This window comes from Staurois parvus, unplaced genomic scaffold, assembly GCF_062004578.1.
Source record: "Staurois parvus isolate SC_StPar_1 unplaced genomic scaffold, SC_StPar_1.0 ptg000300l, whole genome shotgun sequence".
Lineage (NCBI taxonomy): Eukaryota > Metazoa > Chordata > Amphibia > Anura > Ranidae > Staurois > Staurois parvus.
Window position 1 is genome coordinate 1,630,167 of NW_028318096.1, and position 20,188 is coordinate 1,650,354.

General features: G+C 46.6%; 1 protein-coding gene across 1 annotated transcript in view; it reads right to left on the minus strand.

Annotated features, from left to right (window-relative positions):
• The window catches only part of LOC149457859 (E-selectin-like), a 228,506-nt gene extending 212,289 nt beyond the window's left edge, over nt 1-16,217 (minus strand). Inside the window, exon 1 of the mRNA XM_089683079.1 lies at nt 16,138-16,217. The gene's annotated coding sequence lies outside the window, so the exon portion shown is untranslated. The remainder of the gene's footprint in view (nt 1-16,137) is intronic.
• Between the last annotated feature and the right edge of the window lie 3,971 nt (nt 16,218-20,188).

The window sequence follows — 20,188 nt, forward strand, 5'->3', positions numbered from 1 at the left end:
TTCTACACACCAGCAGTGTGAGGAGACCTGAAAGTGGCACATGGCATGAGACACTGTGGACCTGGCAGCAGCATGAGGAGGCGGTATAGGGGCCCATGGCAGATTAGGGGCCTGGCAGCAGCTATGGGAGGCCCGTAATCTGCCAGCACCCTATGTCAAAAAATTCAACACACCAGCAGTGTGAGGAGACCTGAAAGTGGCACATGGCATGAGAGACTGTGGACCTGGCAGCAGCATGAGGAGGCGGTATATAGGGGCCCATGGCAGATTAGGGGCCTGGCAGCAGCTATGGGAGGCCCGTAATCTGCCAGCACCCTATGTCAAAAAATTCAACACACCAGCAGTGTGTGAGGAGACCTGAAAGTAGCACATGGCAGAGTGTGGCGATGGAGACAGCAGCAATGGGAGGACGTACAGGGACCCATGAGAGACTCTGGACCTGGCAGCAGCATGAGGAGGCGGTATATAGGGGCCCATGGCAGATTAGGGGCCTGGCAGCAGCTATAGGAGGCCCGTAATCTGCCAGCACCCTATGTCAAAAAATTCTACACACCAGCAGTGTGTGAGGAGACCTGAATGTGGCACATGGCAGAGTGTGGCGATGGAGACAGCAGCAATGGGAGGCCGTACAGGGACCCATGAGAGACTCTGGACCTGGCAGCAGCATGAGGAGGCGGTATATAGGGGCCCATGGCAGATTAGGGGCCTGGCAGCAGCTATAGGAGGCCCGTAATCTGCCAGCACCCTATGTCAAAAAATTCTACACACCAGCAGTGTGTGAGGAGACCTGAAAGTGGCACATGGCAGAGTGTGGCGATGGAGACAGCAGCAATGGGAGGCCGTATAGGGACCCATGAGAGACTCTGGACTTGGCAGCAGCATGAGGAGGCGGTATATAGGGGCCCATGGCAGATTAGGGGCCTGGCAGCAGCTATGGGAGGCCCGTAATCTGCCAGCACCCTATGTCAAAAAATTGAAAACACAAGCAGTGTGAAGAGACCTGAATGTGGCACATGGCAGAGTGTGGCGATGGAGACAGCAGCAATGGGAGGCCGTACAGGGACCCATGAGAGACTCTGGACCTGGCAGCAGCATGAGGAGGCGGTATATAGGGGCCCATGGCAGATTAGGGGCCTGGCAGCAGCTATAGGAGGCCCGTAATCTGCCAGCACCCTATGTCAAAAAATTCTACACACCAGCAGTGTGTGAGGAGACCTGAAAGTGGCACATGGCAGAGTGTGGCGATGGAGACAGCAGCAATGGGAGGCCGTACAGGGACCCATGAGAGACTCTGGACCTGGCAGCAGCATGAGGAGGCGGTATATAGGGGCCCATGGCAGATTAGGGGCCTGGCAGCAGCTATAGGAGGCCCGTAATCTGCCAGCACCCTATGTCAAAAAATTCTACACACCAGCAGTGTGTGAGGAGACCTGAAAGTGGCACATGGCAGAGTGTGGCGATGGAGACAACCCACCGACTGTTTTGCTCGCTGCCAAGCTGCCACCCTCTTCTCCTGATGATGCGGAAGCAATAGCCTGATGACGACGAGGCTGCCAAGTGCGATCAGCCTCATCATCATCAATTAGGGTCTCCGCCTCACTACTAGCCCCCTCGGCTGCGTGTGGGTCAGGAGACAGACCTGTCTCTACACCTGCTACCGAGCCACTCTCCTCGCCACTACTTCTTCGCCTGGCTGCTGAAGAGGCGGATGTCTCCCCCCGTTCCTGACCGCCCTCTGTTAGCTCTTCCTCACTGTACTGGATGACACCGGGAGCACTATCCTCTGGCTGCGAATAGTGCTGCCTCGACCCCTTCCTCTGCTGCCACGTCTGCTCGCTCCTAAAACATTGCCTCCTCTGCCACTCCTCTGCATGTTGTCTGACATACTCTTTAATTAAACGATTCTGTGTCCCTGAGTAACAATTCTGTGGCCCTAAGTAACAGTTCTGTGGCCCTCAGTAACAATTCTGTGGCCCTAAGTAACGGTTCTGTGGCCCTCAGTAACAATTCTGTGTCCCTGTGTAACAATTCTGTGTCTGTGCGAGTAACAATTCTGTGGCCCTAAGTAACAGTTCTGTGTCCCTGAGTAACAATTCTGTGTCTGTGCAAGTAACAATTCTGTGGCCCTAAGTAACAGTTCTGTGGCCCTCAGTAACAATTCTGTGTCCCTGAGTAACAATTCTGTGGCCCTAAGTAACGGTTCTGTGGCCCTCAGTAACAATTCTGTGTCCCTGTGTAACAATTCTGTGTCTGTGCGAGTAACAATTCTGTGGCCCTAAGTAACAGTTCTGTGGCCCTCAGTAACAATTCTGTGGCCCTAAGTAACGGTTCTGTGGCCCTCAGTAACAATTCTGTGTCCCTGTGTAACAATTCTGTGTCTGTGCGAGTAACAATTCTGTGGCCCTAAGTAACAGTTCTGTGTCCCTGAGTAACAATTCTGTGTCTGTGCAAGTAACAATTCTGTGGCCCTAAGTAACAGTTCTGTGGCCCTCAGTAACAATTCTGTGTCCCTGAGTAACAATTCTGTGGCCCTAAGTAACGGTTCTGTGGCCCTCAGTAACAATTCTGTGTCCCTGTGTAACAATTCTGTGTCTGTGCGAGTAACAATTCTGTGGCCCTAAGTAACAGTTCTGTGGCCCTCAGTAACAGTTCTGTGTCCCTGAGTAACAATTCTGTGTCTGTGCGAGTAACAATTCTGTGGCCCTAAGTAACAGTTCTGTGGCCCTCAGTAACAATTCTGTGGCCCTAAGTAACGGTTCTGTGGCCCTCAGTAACAATTCTGTGTCCCTCAGTAACAATTCTGTGTCTGTGCGAGTAACAATTCTGTGGCCCTAAGTAACAGTTCTGTGGCCCTCAGTAACAGTTCTGTGTCCCTGAGTACCAATTCTGTGTCTTTGCGAGTAACAATTCTGTGGCCCTAAGTAACAGTTCTGTGGCCCTCAGTAACAATTCTGTGTCCCTGAGTAACATTTCTGTGGCCCTAAGTAACGGTTCTGTGGCCCTCAGTAACAATTCTGTGTCCCTGTGTAACAATTCTGTGTCTGTGCGAGTAACAATTCTGTGGCCCTAAGTAACGGTTCTGTGGCCCTCAGTAACAATTCTGTGTCCCTGAGTAACAATTCTGTGTCTGTGCGAGTAACAATTCTGTGGCCCTAAGTAACAGTTCTGTGGCCCTCAGTAACAATTCTGTGTCTGTCCCTGAGTAACAATTCTGTGGCCCTAACTAAAGTTTCTGTGGCCCTAAGTAACAGTTCTGTGGCCCTCAGTAACAATTCTGTGTCTGTCCCTGAGTAACAATTCTGTGGCCCTAACTAAAGTTTCTGTGGCCCTAAGTAACAATTCTCTGGCACTCAGTAACAATTCTGTCTGTCCCTGAGTAACAATTCTGTGGCCCTAATAATGTTTCTGTGGCCCTAAGTAACAATTCTCTGGCACTCAGTAACAATTCTGTCTGTCCCTGAGTAAGAATTCTGTGGCCCTAACTAGCGTTTCTTTGTCCCTAAGTAACGATTCTGTGGCCCTCACTAACAATTCTGTGTCCCTGAGTAATGGTTCTCTGTCCCTAAGTAACGTTTCTCTGTCCCCAAGTATCGTTTCTGTGGCCCTAACTCTGTCCCTAATACAGAGCGGTCTGCCTCTGTTCAATGACTGCAGGCAAATGAAGAATTCCAAAATGGCCGCTATTTATAGCTCGACCATTACACAGTGCTGGCTGGCTGGCTGCTGATTGGCTGATGCGATCACATGTCATTGAGGAATGCATTATGGGTCAGCGCGCCTTGTCTGCGCGCCTTCCCAGACATCCCCGCTCCGTCGCCGCACATGTCCGCCGCCATTTTCGGAAAAATTTCGATTCGCGCGTCCGAAGTAGGCTATTTTTCGGATTCGGCGCGAATCGAAATTTTTCCGATATTCGACTCGAATTCCACTTCGGCTACTTCGATTCGCTCATCTCTAATCTTGACCCCATATCTGGCACACTTGCTGGGGAGAAATTGTTTGAATGCAAGGCGGCCAGAAAAATGAATGAGGGACTCATCAACGCAGATATTTTGCTGGGGAGTATAGACATCTGCAAATTTTTGGTTAAGGTGATTTACGAGGGCCGAATTTTGTGGAGCTGGTCAAATTCAGGGTCACCCCGAGGATGACAGAGTGTGTTGTCATTGAAATGCATAAAACACATTATACTCTCATATCTATGCCTGGCCATGGCAGCAGAGAACACGGGCATGTGATTAATCGGGTCTGTGAGCCAATACAACCACAATTAATTTTTTTTAGTAATGCCCATGTTGAGGGTTAGGCCCAAAAAAGCTTTAAGTTCGGAAACTGTAATGGGTTTCCATGCAAATGGTCTGGCAAGGTTTGAATTTGGGTTGGCGGCGATAAACTTTTGTGTATATAATTTGCTTTGATCCACAATCAATGCATACAGATCTTCCTTGAAAAACAGCTCCAAAAAATCAAGGGGAGTATTTAAATTTGCTGTTTCCACCTGAATTCCAAGTTGGGCAATGAATGGGGAAAGTACGGGTGCTGCAGAATTTGTGGGCTACCAATCGGGATTTGCAAGCACTTCCGGAAGAATACTAGGGGCTCTACGGGCCTGTGTCCGAATTCTTGGTGGCCGCAGGACACTACTTATGCTCTCCATTGCACCAGCTTGTACTGCACTTATGGAACTCACCACATCACCAAGTAATACTGCAGTGCTGGTATGTGAAAGACCAGGATGTACTAGGTCGCTGGTGCTCAGCAGTTCACCAAAAGGTAGAGCAACACTAGTACTGGCACTCTGCAGCATATGAGAGTCATCATGCGATTGTAACATCTCAGCAACCTGGAAACGGGGTCTGGTACGCCTGACCTTTGCAGGGACCTCTTCTTCATCATCTGAGCTGTCTGTTAGGGCACTGCTGCTGTCTACAGGTTCGTATTCTGAGGCTGATTGTGTCAGTGAGTCTTCCCCTTCTCTCTCATCTGACATGCTCAGAATCCTGCAGGCCTCTTCACTAGAGTATCTTTCCATTGACATTTTGGCCACTAAATTTATAGGTACCTAGTGTGACTCATGAGAAAAAGAGCACCTGGCTGTCAGGGACTGCTTGAACTGCTGCAAATCAATTTACCGGCAAGTGCTAACAGAGATCAGACCTGATTCTGCGAACACTGCAGTTTTGTGTGCAATTTATCAAGTGACAGCGACCTACTGACACTGCACTTGCTGGGGGAGAAGGAGGGAGTAAGCGTAGGGGCTAAACGCAGGTGCTGGCAGGTGCTGATCCCGTTAATCCTGCATTTTTGGGGACACTATACTAATGTGAATGCTGGTATAGTACTGATTGATCCGTTCAGACACTATACTAGCAATGGAAGTTTATTGTGTATGTGAGCGTGTTCCTGCCAATCAAGGAGTTAAATGTGATTACTGGTGTACTGACGGGCAATCTGATGCTATCTGGGAGGGGTGTGAAAACTGCGGGAGTGCAAATCACGTATAGATACACATGATTTTGCGCATCCGTGCCGCCCTGTAACAGTATTTCTACTAAATGGCGGCGCGGAAGCGGTTAAACATGTCCAGTAAAAGAAATTTTAAAAATCGAATTTCATCATAAATTTAGTCCAAAATGTATTCTGCGACATGTTTTTGCTAAAAATAATCCCAATATGCGTAAATTGATTGGTTTACGTGAAAGCTATAGCGTTTACAAATGGAAGTATAGATACTGGAATTTTTTTTTTAAACTAATAATAGCGGCGATCAGCGACTTATAGTGGGACTGTGGCGGACATTCTGATACTGGGAGGAACTGACTTGGTGTCACTGACATCCCCAGTGACACCAATACAGTGATCAGTGCTAAAAAAAAGAACCGACACTGTACTAATGGCACTGGGCAGGAAGGGGTTAACATGGGGGTGATCAAAGAGTTAACTGTGTGCAGGAAGTGTTTTACTAGGGGTGTGTAAGCATACTACTCTGGATGGCTGGGTAATGTTTTGACATGGTTGGAACTTTGAAGAATTAGTATTTGCAACATTTTTAGCATTAAAGGTTATTTAATTGTGTCCATATGTTTATATGCCTTCAGGTTAATACCAACATGTACAATGGGTGCTAAAACCAGTTTACCAAGAAGGGCAAGTTTTTCTTTATATTACATTTTTATTTCAAACAAATTATAATAATAAAATGCATCTATTTATCCCAGTGCTGAAATGGTGTAAAAACAGTTTTAGCATGAACAGCTCAGATGGGCAAATTTACTCATTAGGTTAAAAGCTGATTTACTGAAATGTACTCGTTATTATAAATAGAGATGAGCGAATCGAACATGACGAAGTGGAATTCGTTTCGAAGATTAGGAAAAATTCGATTCGCGCCGAATCCGAAAATTAGCAAACTTCGGATGCACGAATCGAATTTTCCCAAAAATGGCGGCGACATGTGTGGCGACGGAGCGGGGATCTCTGGGAAGGTGCGCAGACAAGGCGCGCTGACCCATAATGCATTCATTCATGACATGTGATCGCATTAGCCAATCAGCAGCCAGCCAGCCAGCACTGTGTAATGGTGGAGCTATAAATCGCGGCCATCTTAGAATTCTCCATTAGCCTCCGGTCATTCAAGAGAGACAGACCTGTCTGTATTAGGGACAGAGTTAGGGCCACAGAGACTTTAGGGCCACAGAATCGTTACTCAGGGACACAGAATCGTTACTCAGGGACACAGAATCGTTACTCAGGGACACAGAATTGTTACTCAGGGACACAGAATCGTTACTCAGGGACAGACACAGAATTGTTACTCAGGGACACAGAATTGTTACTCGGGGACACAGAATCGTTACTCAGGGACACAGAATTGTTACTCAGGGACACAGAATCGTTACTCAGGGACACAGAAATGTTACTCAGGGACACAGAATTGTTACTCAGGGACACAGAATTGTTACTCAGGGACACAGAATTGTTACTGAGGGACACAGAATCGTTACTCAGGGACACAGAATCGTTACTCAGGGACACAGAATTGTTACTCAGGGACACAGAATTGTTACTCAGGGACACAGAATCGTTACTCAGGGACAGACACAGAATCGTTACTCAGGGACACAGAATCGTTACTCAGGGACACAGAATCGTTACTCAGGGACACAGAATTGTTACTCAGGGACACAGAATCGTTACTCAGGGACACAGAATTGTTACTCAGGGAAACAGAATTGTTACTCAGGGACACAGAATTGTTACTGAGGGACACAGAATCGTTACTCAGGGACACAGAATCGTTACTCAGGGACACAGAATTGTTACTCAGGGACACAGAATTGTTACTGAGGGACACAGAATCGTTACTGAGGGACACAGAATTGTTACTCAGGGACACAGAATTGTTACTCAGGGCCACAGAATCGTTACTCAGGGACACAGAATCGTTACTCAGGGACACAGAATTGTTACTCAGGGACACAGAATCGTTACTCAGGGACAGACACAGAATCGTTACTCAGGGACACAGAATCGTTACTCAGGGACACAGAATTGTTACTCAGGGACACAGAATCATTACTCAGGGACACAGAACTGTTACTCAGGGACACAGAATCGTTACTCAGGGACACAGAATTGTTACTCAGGGACACAGAATCGTTACTCAGGGACACAGAATTGTTACTCAGGGACACAGAATTGTTACTCAGGGACACAGAATCATTACTCAGGGACAGACACAGAATTGTTACTCAGGGACACAGAATCGTTACTCAGGGACACAGAATTGTTACTCAGGGACACAGAATCGTTACTCAGGGACACAGAATTGTTACTCAGGGACACAGAATCGTTACTCAGGGAAACAGAATTGTTACTGAGGGACACAGAATCGTTACTCAGGGACACAGAATCGTTACTCAGGGACACAGAATTGTTACTGAGGGACACAGAATTGTTACTGAGGGACACAGATCATTACTCAGGGACACAGAATCGTTACTCAGGGACACAGAATCGTTACTCAGGGACACAGAATTGTTACTCAGGGACACAGAATCGTTACTCAGGGACACAGAATCGTTACTCAGGGACACAGAATCGTTACTTTCTGCTTCACAACCACTATTGTACGTTCAAAGAGTTAAATCCTGTTTTATGTTTGGGGTGCTTATTGAATTAAAGAGTATGTCAGACAACACGCAGAGGAGTGGCAGAGGAGGCAATGTTTCAGGAGCGAGCAGACGTGGCAGCAGAGGAAGGGGTCGAGGCAGCACTAGTCGCAGCCAGAGGCCAGTGCTCCCAGTGTCATCCAGTGGTCGTGTCTCCACCGACAACCCTGCCGTCATCGATTGGTTGACTCGGTCGTCTTCCTCTTCCCAGGTCACCTCTGACACCTACAGCCAATGGTCGGTGGGTACGTCAGACACAACCGTTAGTTGGCATGGCCCGGGAGCAAGCCCACTGAAATCACGTGTCCTCTACCTGCCCCTGTCCTTTGGTGTTCCCTCACCAAGCGAAGTATCGCATGCTGTGGGCTCAGCCCCACTGTACAGTGAGGAAGAGCTAACAGAGGGCGGTCAGGAATGGGGGGAGACATCCGCCTCTTCAGCAGCCAGGCGAAGAAGTACTGGCGAGGAGAGTGGCTCGGTAGCCGGTCTAGAAACAGGTCTGTCTCCTGACCCACACGCAGCCGAGGGGACTAGTAGTGACGCGGAGACCCTAATTGATGATGATGAGGCTGATCGCACTTGGCAGCCTCGTCGTCATCAGGCTATTGCTTCCGCATCATCAGGAGAAGAGGGTGCCAGCTTGCCAGCGAGCAAAACAGTCGGTGGGTTGCCCAGGAGGCAGCAGGGTCGCAGCAGTGTCAGTGGAGGCAAACGGCCACGGAGTAGAGCACCAGCTCCACTGCAGCCTACCACCACGGCCAGTAGTGGTGCCGGTGTGCACGGAGGAAGTAGCAGTCAGCCAGTGAGGAGTAGCGGGGGCAAAGTTTCCTACTCGGCGGTGTGGCAATTTTTCGTCAAGCCGCCCGAGGAAGTAAACGTAGCCGTATGTCGACTATGTGGCCAGAAAGTCAAGCGTGGCCAGGGGGCCAATGTTGGGACTACAGCGTTGCGTCAGCATATGCAGCGTCGCCATTCGGTGGCCTGGGAAAACCGTGATAAAGATACGGCGTTTCTGCCTGCCCCAGCCCCCGCTCCATCACCCGCTCCGTTACTTGCTCCGTCACCCAACGTCAATCGCCCTCTATCAGCCAGTCAAGGCTCCAACACCTCTGCTGAGGGGAGTTGTCGCTCGTTGGCATCTTCCGCTCGTTCAGATGCTCCTTCTCCTGCTACTCCTCTTCACGGATTCCGTCAGCAGTCTTTCTTGGAATCCGTTTCCAAGAGACAACAGTTTGCGAGCACGCACCCGACGGTGCAGAAGCTGAACGTCCTCCTGTCCAAGTTGCTGGTGCTGCAGTCCCTCCCTTTCCAAGTGGTGGACTCAGCACCTTTCCGAGAAATGATGGCTTGTGCCGAGCCACGGTGGAGAGTGCCAAGCCGGCATTTCTTCGCCAAAAAGGCAGTGCCAGCCCTGCATTCACATGTAGAAGAGATGGTGGGCCAGTCTTTGAGCATGTCGGTCTCTGCCAAAGTACACGGCAGCGCCGACGTGTGGAGCTGTAACTACGGTCAGGGACAGTACATGTCATTTACGGCCCACTGGGTGAACGTGGTGCCGGCACAGCCGCACCAGCAACTTGGACAGGTCACGCCGCTTTTGCCTCCACGTTTGCACGTCCTTGGTCCAGCAAAGATGTCCGCCTCTACCACCTCTTCTTCCGCCGTGTCCTCAGCCGCCACCCCCGTGCCAAGTCCCATTACCCGACCGGCATATCACATGTGCAGGGCGCAACGGTGTCACACTGTGCTGCACCTGGTATGCCTTGGCGAACGTAGTCACACAGGGGAGGAACTTCTGAGTGTAATGAACAGAGAAATCGACAGATGGCTGTCTCCGCGCAAACTGAAAATCGGAACCATGTTGACCGACAATGGAAAGAACATGGTGTCTGCTCTGCGTCAAGGAAGGTTGTGCCATGCGCCATGCATGTCTCACGTGTTCAATCTGGTTGTCAAGCGGTTCCTAAAATCCACCATCCCACTGCAGGACATCCTTAAAATGTCACGTAAACTTTGCATGCATTTCAGCCATTCCTACACCGCAAAGCACACCCTCCTTGAGCTGCAGCGGCAGAACGGAATTCCACAGCATCGCCTGATCTGCGACGTTGCAACAAGGTGGAATTCAACCCTACATATGTTAGACCGCCTTTACGAACAGCGAAAGGCCATCACCGATTTCCTGATGTTACAAGCGGATAAAGGTACTCCCCTGTGTAACTTAGATGTCAGCCATTGGCAGCTCATGCGTGACACCTGCCGCTTGCTCAGGCCCTTTGAGGAGGCCACGCTATTCGTGAGTCGGCAGGACTATGGGATGAACGACGTCATTCCTCTGTTGCACGTCCTGGAACAAATGCTGTTAACAATGGCTGGTCAGGGTGCGGTAGACATGGCGCACAGATCTCAACGCCACATGACCCCTGTGGGGGCAGGACAGGAAGAAGAGGAGGAGGTAGAGGAGGACATTGGTGCTCAGGAATTATTGAGTGAAATGGGTGGTTTTTCCACTCAGCGGACAGGAGTGGAGGAGCAGGAGCATCTGGTAGAGGAGGAGGAGGAGACAGAGGACCCAGACGCACCGTGGCAGTATGCTGTGGAGATGGAGGCAGGGAGTCCCTCGCATTCCTTGGCACAAATGGCCCATAGCATGCTCGGTTGCTTGCGTAGCGACAGCCGAATAATAACCATCAGACAGAGGGATGACTTTTGGCTGTCCACCTTGTTGGACCCTCGCTACCGTTCAAAAATGGTGGCCTTTTTCACACCTGCTGAGAGGGAGGCCAAAATAAAGTACTATAAAAACCACCTATGTAGTCAGTTGGTCTCTGCCTTTCTGCGCCAACGTCCATCCTCAGACACTGTGGGCCCTGTGCGCTCGCGTTCCGCTGCCATGGCAGCAGGGGAGGGGTGGGGTGGTAGGAGCAGTGGCAGCTCCACCAGCAGCGGCTGCCTCAGTCTGCAGTCGATGATGAGTAGCTTTCTTCACCAGCGCAGTGAGGAAACTACTAAGCAGCCGCAGCAGCAGCAGCATCAGGTGGACCTGGAGCAGGACCTCAAACAACAGGCTCGGGCCTACTTGGACAGCACCCTGCCAACCGAGGTAGACAATCCCCTTGACTACTGGGCAACGAAACTTGACCTTTGGCCCCAACTAGCTGAATTTGCCCTTGAAAGGCTGTCATGCCCGGCCAGTAGCGTGGCATCGGAGCGCGTGTTTAGTGCGGCAGGAGGTATTGTAACTCCGCGGAGGACACGACTGTCCACCCAAAGTGTGGAGAGACTCACGTTTGTGAAAATGAATCAGGCGTGGATTAGTCTGGATTTCAAACCACCAGTTCCTGACACAACTGACTAAATCCGCCATGAATCATGCCCCAAACATGTTATTATTTTTAACATAGGCCTCTGTATGGCCTTCAATTTAAGCTGCTTACGCTTCGCCACTCTGCCATGGGCCCCTGTACCGCCTCCTCTTGCTGCTGCCAGGTCCAGAGTGTGTCATGGTCCCTGTACGGCCTCCCATTGCTGCTGACTTCATCGCCAGACTCTGCCATGTGCCACTTTCAGGTCTCCTTACACTGTTGGTGGGTTCCATTTTGTGATAGGGTGCTGTATGGCCTTCCATTGCTGCTGCCTCCACCGCCACCCTGCGCCATGTGCCTCTGTCGTCTGCTCACGCTGCTGACGGCTTCCGCTTTTTAACCGAGGCCTGTGTTTGGCTTCCGAATACTGCTGCATCCACCGCCACCCTGCGCCATGTGTCTCTGTCGTCTGCTCACGCTGCTGACGGCTTCCGCTTTTTAACCTAGGCGTGTGTATGGCTCCAGAATAATGCTGCCTACACCGCCACCCTGCGCCATGTGCCTCTGTTGTCTGCTCACGCTGCTGCCAGGTCCATACTGATTCATGGCCCCCTGTACCGGCTCCTCATGAACGTGGTTCAGCGGGTTTGCATCACTTAACGGCAAATCGTTGACAAACGCTGGGACGTTCAGTGTTGTGCGCATTAAGCCAGACACCAAAGGGCAGCACAGACCTGTTATTACTCGCTCAAGCATGGCTGAACAAAACCAGTCTCTACCACAAATTGGACCCAGACCTGCCCAGGGTCTCGTAAGTAGATTGCACGGAGGAGTAGAGTTCGTTATTGGAATTAACTGTGAGGGACTTTTAAACCTAGTCCTGTGTATGGCCTTCAATTGAAGCTGCTTCTGCTCCGCCACTCTGCCATTGGACTCTTGATAGTCGTCTCCCCACGCTGCTGCTGGGGGGACTTTTTAACATAGGCCTCTGTATGGCCTTCAATTTTAGCTGCTTACGCTCCGCCACTCTGCCATGGGCCCCTGTACCGCCTCCTCATGCTGCTGCCAGGCCCGTAATCTGCCATGGGCCCCCGTACCGACTCCTCATGCTGCTGCCAGGCCCGTAATCTGTCATGGTCCCCTGTACCGCCTCCTCATGCTGCTGCCAGGTCCAGAGTGTGTCATGGGTCCCTGTACGGCCTCCCATTGCTGCTGTCTCCATCGCCACACTCTGCCATGTGCCACTTTCAGGTCTCCTCACACTGCTGGTGGGTTCCATTTTGTCATAGGGTGCTGTATGGCCTCCCATTGCTTCCGCTTTTTAACCGAGGCCTGTTTTTGGCTTCTGAATACTGCTGCATCCACCGCCACCCTGCGCCATGTGTCTCTGTCGTCTGCTCACGCTGCTGACGGCTTCCGCCTTTTAACCTAGGCCTGTGTATGGCTTCCGAATACTGCTGCCTCCACCGCCACCCTGCGCCATGTGCCTCTGTCGTCTGCTCACGCTGCTGACGGCTTCCGCTTTTTAACCGAGGCCTGTGTTTGGCTTCCAAATACTGCTGCATCCACCGCCCGCCCACTGCTGCTGCCAGGCCCGTAATCTGTCATGGGCCCCTGTACCGCCTCCTCATGCTGCTGCCAGGTCCAGAGTGTGTCATGGGTCCCTGTACGGCCTCCCATTGCTGCTGTCTCCATCGCCACACTCTGCCATGTGCCACTTTCAGGTCTCCTCACACTGCTGGTGGGTTCCATTTTGTCATAGGGTGCTGTATGGCCTCCCATTGCTGCTGCCTCCACCGCCACACTGTGGCTCCACACTCTGGTTTTGGCCCCGTGACTGCCCAAATGAGTGAAGTGTGCGGTGATTCTAAGATCGACGGCACTCATCTGCATGTCATACTGACTGACAGTATTAGTTCTCTTCCCCAGCAGACTCCAAGGGCATTTAAATTAAAGGTACAGTGTTCTGCACTAATATAAAGGCTCTCTGAAGCCTAGAAACACCCTTTTTATAAGTTAAATTCGCAGCGAATATATTCGCCTCGAATCGAATTTATTCCGCGAATTCGGCGAATCAGCCGAATCGAATTTTTGAATAATTCGCTCATCTCTAATTATAAACGTAACATTTGCCAGCTTTCTACATTCATCCAGGGGAACAGTCACCTCATCATAAATAGGGTGAATTTGGGCATGATATGACGGGAAGATGGAAAAACTGCTCAAAATTATTCACTAGCAAATATTCAGGTGGATAAATAGACTGTAATGTCCAAATAGAAAGAAGTCGGAGGTTCTTCTGGATGTAAAGGGCACATGCAATCTAAGGCTTTATATGCAGCAAAAAAAATCCTAATCCACAGCAACTTGCTGGGAGTTTAGATTTTTAAAATACCTGTCTTCCGATGATCCCCTTTATTGTCCTCCTGGAGCAGCTGAAAGCTAGCATCTCCTCCTCGCCCTACCACCAGCAAACAGCTACTGCAGGAAAAACAAGGGAATCAGTTCTAGTATACGATTCCCCCACTGCCCCATCCTTGTTCCTCCTTTTTTCTGCTTCCTGGCCCCTCCTCCAAGTGCTCCCCTTTCAACAGGACTCTTAAAGAAATTGTGAAAAATATAAAAAAATTAAAATGTAAAAATAAAAACTACTGACGCCATCCACTGCCCTATTGACACCAACATCTGCCCTACTGATGCTGTCCACTGCTCTACTGACACCATCCACTGCTCTACTGACTGACAACATTGACCTACTGACACCGTCCACTGCCCTACTGACTGACACTGTCCATTTTTAAGGTAGGCTAAATTTGTGTTTTCACAGTGACATTTGTTTTATTATATTTTTCTACATTTTCCTTGCTATTTAGTTAGGCCTTGCTAGTTATTTTTTTCTTTGTAAATGGCGCTGAACCCTGGTAATCTGTGACCTCTTTCCTATTGTTCAGGTAGATCTCCACCTCTCAAAGGTTGCCTACCCCTGATCTACACCATGCTCAAATCTAGCCAGAGTCCACATAGAACAAGCCTAAAGTTATCTTACGCCTGGGCTCAGAATGACGTAAAACAGAGTGATCAGGGGTGGACTGGCAACTCATAGGGCCCCCGGGCAATAGAGGATCATGGGGCCCCTGTGTCCTCGCCTAAACTAAAACCACACCCAAAACAGCCTATGAAAAGTACCAGGGGCATCTCATGGGGTCCCCTACTGACCCCGTGTCCTCGGGCAATGCCGAGTGCCAGAATGGTCAGTCCGCCCCTGAGAGTGATTCAAACAACACTTTATATAACTTTGAGATCATACACCTGTAACATTGATTTGCATCACCAGAAAACTCTAAAGGCTGACATAAGCACTTTTATTAATAGAAAGTGATGCGCTGAATGGGCTCACAATTTGAGTAATGGAAATCTGAATTAAAGTATATGCGAAACCTTACCTTGTAAAACAACCCATTAGATTTAAAATAGAAATGCAGCAAAATGTGCGTGTGTATGTATGTATATATATATATAATACTTTTTTTAAAAAAAGTGAGCACATTTTCTCTGTTCTCAGTTGCATAAGGGGCTTGGAGAGCTGTGGTTGGAGAAACAGCAATACACTGATCTTCCCAGTGAATGGCTGTGCAGAAGATGTCAGATGTCACAAGTCTGATCCTTGGAGGACAGGCAGTTTCTTCTCCCAGCACAGCTAGAAAACTGACCACACTAAGACGGATGTGCTCACATGCCTAGCGTGGTCAGTTTGAAATGGAAAGCAGAAGGCTAGCTAGAACACAAGATATTTCACACAAAGGAAGTAATGCAGAGAAAATAGGATACCTTTTAACACAAGAACATGGTACAATAGGCACATATTATTAATATGAAATGTTTGGTAACATATTCTTTAAGCCATTCTCCAGGTATACATTGTGAGTCAAAAGGCAAAGAATAGTGTCAACAAAAGCCAGTTGTTTGGGGCAATTAATTAATTAATTAATTGTGTGATGTTACCACAAAGCAGCCACAGGTTAATTTAGCTTTGTTGTAAAACATCTGCAGGTTCTCTGCTGTACTTTATGTCAACAGAGCTGCCAACAGTTCAGAAGAGGAGAAATGCCTTGGACATGAACTGTACAGTATTTCATTTCAATAAACAAAATAGATAGCTGTTGCTGGGCTTTTCTATACCAACCATGCTCAAAAAGTGCTAAAGGAGTCAAGTAAGCACCATACTGATGCGGTGGCAAGTTTCTACTTTTTCCTTTACAAACTAGTAAAGAAGTACAAATCTTTCAACGTATTCACAATGTGGTTAAAATATCCTTCTCTATTTATTGTTCCAAGATAGGTCAATCTTGTGTTAAAGATGGGATATAAAAGCATCCGAGATGTCTTCATTAAGGGGCTCCCTACCATGGGTTTCTGGGTGTTTCCCATGCTCCATTTCTCATGTTGTTATCAGTTCATTCACTTACTGATTAAGAAAAAATAACTTAACAGGTCTATGACATTGTTCTCAATTGAATTATTAAAGTATTTATGACAGTGTGGGAATTGAAAATTGGGAATTCCACATTACTATGTAAAAGTAAACAATAAAGTTTGACTCATTCATTTATGAAATGGAAAAGCTAAAAGTCTATCTATCACAGTTTGTTAATCAATCTTACCATATATTAGAACAGCAGAGATTAATAGCTTAAAAATTTTCCACTTCTCAGAAGCTGTACTTCTAATATCAGCTTCAGCTGGCCCCTGTATATTAAAACAAAATAATACTTAATATATTATTCATGCATGCACATATAAAACAAACTAGAAGTGATGACAGTGTCATAGTACAAAACTGAACTAACATGCTAACTTTCGCCCAATACATTTCAATTATTTCACAGAACAAATATATCTGTACAAATAAGAACAAATATACATCGCTCAGCATAAATAAGTACACCCCAACAAATTTGTCAGAAAACGTTTACTTTCCTTTCAGAATTAACATTTTCTATGGGACACTATACTTAAAAATACTCCCACAATGCTGGCCATTGATTGCAAACAAGATTTGTTAATTTGCACACACAAAAAAGTATTTTTCCTAACAAATTCATTCAAGACCATGCCTATTTCAGGCTTCTTCAGGAAACATTTATATAACATCTACAACAACAGATTAATGTTCATTACAAAAAATACCAACAAATTACATATCCTGTATGCATATACTGTATCACCATAAAGCAAGTTCAAATCACTACAGAACATGTGTAATATCCATCATACACATATGTAAACCTATTTCAAAAGTTGATTGAAGGCAACTTGCCAAACAGTTTGTACATATCTCATAAGTGGCGAATGATATGCAAGATTATAACGATTAAAATGTGGTATAGTTTGATTAGACCATAAGTCCTCAATGTAGCCCAGACAAAATGGTGCTTCTCATGGCTGTTGGAGGGACACACAAGCTGGATAGGACAATAAAGTAGAAAAACTATGAAACTTCATCAGCATACCCTGAAATTTGACAAAGTATCTAAGAACAAAAGAAAAATACCCTGAGGACTGAATAAGAAAGAAAGCACAGTTAAGAGATGAAATTAGCACCAATAATTGTATAAGTAGCATACTTAGTTGTTAACATCCCATTTAGCTTAATTGTATGTCATCAGAGAAACTGAGAAATATAAGTCCCAGATTGGGTACTGAAATATAAGTACAAAATGAAATGATAAATACCTCCACTGCTACAGTTAACATGGTGCACTAAATATACATATTGTATGAAAGAAGGAGCTTACCAAAACCATTTAGATCACTATTGGGAAGGTGGCAACAACCAAATACTCATTCAGTAGAATGACCAACCCTCACAGGAGTAGGAAAAACTTCACAGAAGGAAACACATGCTATTAAACAGAGATAACAATAAGTTAATATCTATGGGAGAGAACAAATAACAAAATGGCAGCCACCAGCTTAGATTACTGATATCTGCAAAGTCTCACCAATGTTGCACCAGCACCACAAACACCACCTCCCCATCAGCCAACAAAACAATAAACCACATCAGCTATTTTTTATGTGAGCCCCTCCTGCCATGCCCAACGTCAATGATGTCATGATGCGGCGCGGACATGACATCAGACATCCCTTCCGCCAATCACCTATACTGGGCCAGCCAAAACATGGCGGCACTACAGCAACAAAGTACAAATGAGGAACAAAACAACCAATTCCACCGCACATCAGAAATATACATACAGGAGCGCATCAAAAGTATCAACAGTGTATTCAATGCTGCCTTACCTAACTTGAAAATGTTACAATGATAGTAGCGCCATCTAGAGAATTTAGAAACAAATTGCAACACTATTCAATACATAGATGTTTGGGTTACATACAGTATAATGGGCAAAGTGAACGTAACTAAAGAAACATCCGTATAACCATCCAAGCATCATATGTCCGGGCCAGAAACAAGATTCAGTATGAATATCACTCAATATTCAGTTTTGCACATTATTTGGAATTGAATTAAATTAAGTGGAACATAAGTGCCCTCCAACAATTTTGTAACAATAATGCAAATATGCACCTTAATACATTAACCTAAAAAAAGAATAAGCAGATACAATTGTAGATGGCTATTGTCTTGATCAGATCTATCAAATGGCGCTGGTCAGACTATTGTGGTTGGTTACCGTGACAATAATTATGGAGATGACTATAAATGAGGGGCAGAATGTCCAATGGCTATCCCCTGATGAAGTCAGTTGTTGTGACGTAATGCGTAGGGTGGGACGATTACATCAAGCCACACAACTGGAAGTTTGCAAGCCGCCATCTTGTGAGTTACCTAAGAACGCCGGATTTGGAAAGTGAATACAGGCTGTTTAACTGCAGTGTCCCAGTCGGGCACTTTTTATACACTATATCTGTCTCACATGTTTTAACATCTGATCTTCAATCTTACCAGTTGTTTGTTTGGGCATCCATCAAATAGAAACTAGGCCTTTGAGGACCATAATGTATATCTTTCATATACGGATTGTTTATATATATTAATTGATGTGTGTATATACTATTATACTGTCTGTCTATCTTCAGCAGCCACAGTCATTCTCTGTCTCCTGAACCCCTGAAGAAGCTTAATATGAAATGCGTTGAATTAATGCCTACATAAAGTGACCCTCTGTTTTTTTTGGAAGTATGGGCTAGGTCAGTGTGTATAGACTTTAATAATGATTTATCATCAATTTGATTATATCTAACCATGGTTATTTGATATTCTGTTTTCATAGTGCAGAAACATCTTGAACCTGAAAGCTTACATCCCTGAAGAAGAGATATTCAGTCTCGAAAAGTGTTGGGTGTTGCTATATGCTCTATACATTATAGGTTCTGTTGATCTGTATAATATTGTTATGTATCTTTCATTATTTATGTTATATATGTGCTCTTTTAGTCTTGTACAATATTTTAAATCACCTGTAATAAACGTATCTTTTACTATATGCCATAATGTTTATTGGATATTTTACTGCATTATAGTCCCCGCATCTAGAGGGTATTATCTTGTTCAGTTCAGTATTGAGTAAAGGCTCAATCATGAAGGCAACCTCTCTAAGGGCTTTTTCCTCTGCCAGGAAGTTTGCCAGGATCAGGGTCTTGGGCTATGAGGAACCCTTTGGTGGCCTACAGTTCCAGTTGGGATCACTTTTAGTCCAGTTTTGGGTAAAGTCTCAGTCATGAAGGGAGCCTCTAAGGTTGTTTTCTTCAGACAGGAAGTTTTCTTGGATCATGGCCTTAGGCTGCAAAGGAACCTTTTTTGGCCATCTGCTAGCCAACCACTTTATAGGGCTAAAAGCTTGGTTCCTACGGAAGCAGCGACAATGCACTCAACTAGGAATTTGTTGGCTCCCTGTAACAGGGCACCAGGACTATTTCTAAGGAGACAACGTGTTCTCCACTAAACTGCTCTGGTTCACTGTGGTGGGAAGCTTGCGTCCTTATTCTGTCAATATTTGGCCTTTAGATTTCTGTTGGCTAGAGATATGATTAAAATCTTACTCTTTCTGCATCCCGCCCTTTTTTTTTTTTGGCTAGTTTTTCCCAAACGTATGCTGCCATGTAGTCAGTCAAGAAAATGGAACATACTTACAGTAATGTTCCTTTCCTGATAAGCTCCACGGCAGCATCGTTACCCTCTCAGTGCCATGAGTAGGCTAGTTATTGATCGAAGTCTGAAGTTTAGCCTCAATATATATGGGAGTGGAGTCCTACGGGTTGAAACACATCGGGCATGGTTTTGCTGCTTGTGACATTACATCCAGTTCTGAACTTCCAGTTTCAGGTTTTTGGATGGAATACACACTGACTCCAGGGAAAATTGAGCAGAGCGGTGAGCACTAAAGGCACTTTTGTGTGAAGTAATTTTATTTGGAGCACCTTTATTAGTTGGTCTACACTAAGGACTTTGCAAGAGACTGTTTTTGAAATAAGAAAGAATTGGAGCAGATACTTTATTTGTTCAAAAAGTACTTAATTGATGGTTCACATTACCTTTTTTGGCACACAAGATTTTTTGCAAATTTTTTTTGCACACATAATAGAGACACTTTCTATATATACTGTAAGATGGCAGTGTTCTGTGGTTCTGCTATTCTGTTGAAGAAAAAAAAGCCTTGTTGAACTTGTATGCTGGTAGCAGGATTT